Source organism: Mus caroli, chromosome 1, assembly GCF_900094665.2.
Source record: "Mus caroli chromosome 1, CAROLI_EIJ_v1.1, whole genome shotgun sequence".
In the NCBI taxonomy this organism is placed as follows: domain Eukaryota; kingdom Metazoa; phylum Chordata; class Mammalia; order Rodentia; family Muridae; genus Mus; species Mus caroli.
Genome location: NC_034570.1, coordinates 162,019,554 through 162,024,433, shown reverse-complemented (window position 1 = coordinate 162,024,433; position 4,880 = coordinate 162,019,554). Strand labels below are relative to the sequence as shown.

Sequence of the window (4,880 nt, the reverse complement as noted above, 5' to 3'; positions counted from 1 at the left end):
TCTCTTTCTCTCTCTCTCTCTCCTCTCTCTTTCTCTGTCTCTCTCTCTCTCTCTCTCTCTCTCTCTCTCTCTCTCTCTCTCTGTCTCTCTCTCTGATAGAGCCTGAGTGACATTCTCTCTCCAAGAGATCTCTGTTCTCTGCCTCTGGAAAGACATAAGGACACTGTTTCACGACTTTGGCTCAGAGCCTGTATTGGTGAAAACCTCATGCTAATGCTGTGCTTTAGCACCCAACAATATTCTTGATGAACCATGCTTGGTTCGGCAGCACATATACTAAAATTGGAACAATACAGAGAAGACTAGCTCTTTCTACATGCCAGTGTAACCCTTTCTGTGGGTTCATGTCCTATTTAGCCATTTGCACTCTTTAGGAAAACTGTTCAATGGTTCTCCTAGATGCTTGCTAAGGGGACTAGAGGTGGTTAGTAGCCTAGGTGACCTCTGTTCTATCTGCATGACCAGGGGCTCCCTTGGATTCTTACTAACAAGACTGGAGAGGGTTAATAGCCTAGGTGACCTCTGTACTATCTGCAGAACCGAGAACACAACAAATGTTCCCCCAGACCTGTAAGACAACACATGTAGACTATCTAGAGAACCCATCTCCATGGAAGTACTGACATATACTTTGTAAAGAGTTTTGATGTAATTATGCCTTCCTGTGCACATGGGATTGTGTTTCACTGGGAAACTTTTTTCCAAGTTGTACTGTGCTTAAATATGCCTAAAATAAGCCACTGAGTGTCAGGCTCTAGGACTTTAAACCAGCACCATCTATGGAGTAGTGTTGAACTGGTTTGTGCTCTTACCTGGCATAGATTCTCTGCCAACCCTGGTGTTTGCAGAGACACCCTACGGATTCAGTGTCTGCATTTTAAGCAAGATCAGCAAGTGATCTGTTTATGAATGACAGTTTGAGAAGCCTGGGTCCAGCCCCAAGGTTTTGAATTTATATAAGCATGCCACAAAGGAGCCAACAGAGGGCAGTACTACAGAGCTTATCTGAGCTAGGTGGGGGATTTCAGTTCTGTGAGGCTTCTTGGTAAATATTTGGGACAAGTACTGTTGTATCCTCTTTGCATATAGGCCAGCTACTTGAATTCATTGAAGGTTGCAGGTTAAATCTGTTGAGGGGCTCCAGTTTTGTTTTGTAGTATTGAGAATAGCACCCAGAGCTTTGCATATGCTGTGTAAGTGCTCCACCACCGAGCTATCCCTCCAGCCTCATCTACTAAGTATTTTGTATGGTTTTTCCCATTACCTTAGAGTTTACTTAAACTAAGAAAAGGGTCATAATGTTTTCATTCTATTCTTGGTTCTTCTAATAACAATTGGGACAAACAACAGAAAGAATTAAAGAAAACTACACTTGGGGTCTGGTTACATATGGTTTCACAACCACATGTAATCTATGACTTCAGTTCTAGAAGTTCTGACAACCTCTTCTGGCCTCTGACGGTAGCAGACAGGCACATGTTGCACATACATATATACGTGCAGGCAAAATAATTCATACACATAAAAAGATTAGAAAAACATTTAAATGTTGTACTTGTGGTCCACACAAACCGTCAATATCTTGGGTTGTACATATTTAAAGAAATGCCTCACTTTTCAAAATACTATACTACCCATACATAGAGGCATGCCTGTATGTGGCTCCAGGGATGCAATTTAGAAAAACAAAACAAAACACTGATTTTCTTTAAAAAATCACTGAGCAAGAAAAACAACATTGAACTTCTATATTGATTCTATACAGCTTCTATGAAGTATAAAATCTAAGTATAAATCTTGACTTAAATCCAAGAGCAAAGTTAAGACTCTCCTTAATTTTTGGTAAATAGCTGCATGGTAAACTCAGATGGCTCTCATCCAGGATTTTACCTGGCCTTGTAGGTATTTTATTTAAAGAGGGCAGGTTCTGCACTTTCATATGGTGTTATCAGTATTAGTATTTCTCAGCATTTCAGGAAGATTTGTATTCTTCACAGCAATACAGCATGGTCTGGAGTCCCTGCTAAGCTAGCCTGAGATTGCTCCAGCTTATTTTGTCCATTAGCTTGTATGACCATCTCATTTATGTCGGTCTTCAGTGCCACTCTCCCATCGCTATTTCTGCAAGAATACTGTGAACCTTGTCTACACTCAATCCAGTTCATAGACATTTTCAAACACTTATCTAATGTATATACTAATACTTGAATTAGATCCAAAATACAACGTTCTCTTTCTGAGGAATCCAGACAGAACACAAATGCAGGATTGCATAAAGTCTATAATCAGTTTGTTATCAGATCTCCTAATGAATAATCAACCCTCCTTGTAGGAAATGTATGAATATTTGCATTTCCCGTGGACACCAGATAGAAAGCCTCCTTCATGGTTTGCGCTCTGTCTCCACAGTTAGGACTGGTAGAAATGGAAAACTTTGACTTCCTGTGGTTGTTAAATGGGAGTGATGTGGGTTATGGATGGGCCAGGCTGACTTGGTAGGCACTGCATTTAGGGTAGGCATAGGATTCAGGGTGAGAGAAAGGCCCCTTGAGCCTCACTTCTAGACCTTACTGGTGCACTTCCCAAGCCATCCCGTCCTGGTAGGTTCTGATCATACAGACACAAGAGGCTGGAAGTGCAGGAGACCGAGGCTTGGTCTTTGCCCTGAAACTTCTAAAGAAGGGAGTTGTCTTAACACAGGAAGTAGATGTCTATTGCAGTTTCATCTCACTCTGACCCAAAGCAACCTAGGAAAGGAAAGTGTTTGTTTCATCTTAGAGGTCTCAGCCCATCATTGAGAACAGGGTGGAAGCTCAAGGCAGAGACTGGAGACAGAAACCGTGGGGGGAACACCACTTTCTCACTGCAGCTTATGTTCATCTAGCTCCTTATACACCAAGAAACACCTGAAGATTTTCAACTTAAAGGGCCAGCAAATATCTTCAACAAAATTATAGAAGAAAACTTCCCAAACTTAAAGAAAGAGATGCCCATGAACATACAAGAAGCCTAAAGAACTCCAAATAGACAGGACCAGAAAAGAAATTCCTTCCAACATATAATAATCAGAACAACAAATGCACTAAATAAAGATAGAATCTGAAAAGCAGTAAGGGAAAAAGGTCAAGTAACATATAAAGGCAAGCCAATCAGAATTATACCAGAGTTTTCACCAGAGACTATGAAAGCCAGAAGATCCTGGACAGATGTCATACAGACACTAAGAGAACACAAATGCCAGCCCAGGCTACTATACCCAGCCAAACTTTCAATTACCATAGATGGAGAAATCAAAGTATTCCACGACAAAACCAAATTCACACATTATCTTTCCATGAATCCAGCCCTTCAAAGGATAATAACGTTAAAAACAAAACAAAACAAAACAAAAAAAAACTACAAGGACGGAAACCACGTCCTAGAAAAAGCAAGAAAGTAATCCTTCAACAAACTTAAAAGAAGACAGCCACGACTCCAGACCCTTGGCGGTTGGACGAGCAGAACCACCAGCTCCCCGCCGGGTCCAGCCGACACCTCGAAGCAAGAGAACAACATGGCAGCTCCAGCTAAGGGTGAGAACCTGTCCCTGGTGGTGCACGGGCCTGGAGACATCTGCCTGGAGAACTACCCAATACCTGAGCTGGGCCCAAATGATGTGTTACTAAAGATGCACTCGGTGGGGATCTGCGGCTCAGATGTTCACTACTGGGAGCATGGACGAATTGGGGATTTTGTTGTGAAAAAGCCAATGGTGCTTGGGCACGAGGCTGCTGGAACAGTCACAAAAGTAGGAGAGTTGGTGAAACATCTGAAACCAGGAGATCGGGTTGCCATCGAGCCTGGCGTTCCCCGAGAAGTAGATGAGTACTGCAAGATTGGCGGGTACAACCTGACGCCAACTATCTTCTTCTGTGCCACGCCCCCGGATGATGGGAACCTCTACCACTTCTACAAGCACAATGCTGACTTCTGCTATAAGCTTCCTGACAGTGTCACTTTTGAAGAAGGGGCCCTGATTGAACCTCTCTCTGTGGGGATCTATGCCTGCCATCGAGGTTCAGTTTCCCTGGGGAACAAGGTCCTTGTGTGTGGCGCTGGGCCAGCTGGGATGGTCACTTTGCTTGTGGCCAAAGCAATGGGAGCTGCTCAAGTTGTGGTGACTGACCTATCTGCTTCTCGGTTGACCAAAGCCAAGGAAGTTGGAGCAGACTTTACCATCCAGGTTGGCAAAGAGACCCCTCAGGAAATTGCCAGTAAGGTGGAAAGCCTGCTGGGGAGCAAGCCGGAAGTTACCATTGAGTGCACAGGAGCTGAGTCCTCTGTCTAGACGGGCATCTATGCCACTCACTCTGGTGGAACCTTGGTGGTTGTGGGAATGGGCGCCGAGATGGTCAGTTTACCCCTGGTGCACGCAGCCGTGCGGGAAGTGGATATCAAAGGCGTGTTTCGATACTGCAACACGTGGCCGATGGCAATTTCCATGCTTGCATCGAAGACGTTGAATGTAAAGCCCTTAGTTACTCACAGATTCCCTCTGGAGAAGGCAGTTGAAACCTTTGAAACAGCCAAAAAGGGAGTGGGGCTGAAAGTTATGATCAAGTGTGACCCCAACGACCAGAATCCCTAGATGTGAATTGATCTATGCCCTCAGCCCATTCTCTCAGCATCCAAGGGCTAAATGGCTAGAAGGGGAGGCCNTAAATGCAGAACTTTCTTTTGAATGGTAAAAATAATAAANTCATAAGCGGAGAGCCTTAGAGGAGTGGGCGTGCCTTAAGGACAGAAGTAGGGACACCTTGAGGGACCTTGTAGCCAGAATGAGATGTTTATACTAAGGAAAGTCTAGCACAAAGAGTCTGGCAGATAGGTCCTGGGAACAC

General features: G+C 44.0%; 1 pseudogene across 1 annotated transcript; it reads left to right on the top strand.

The window, feature by feature from the left end:
• Nucleotides 1-3,497: 3,497 nt before the first annotated feature.
• Nucleotides 3,498-4,757, top strand: LOC110298036 (annotated as a pseudogene). Its single transcript, XR_002378342.2, has one exon. The product of XR_002378342.2 is annotated as a sorbitol dehydrogenase pseudogene (transcript).
• Nucleotides 4,758-4,880: the final 123 nt, after the last annotated feature.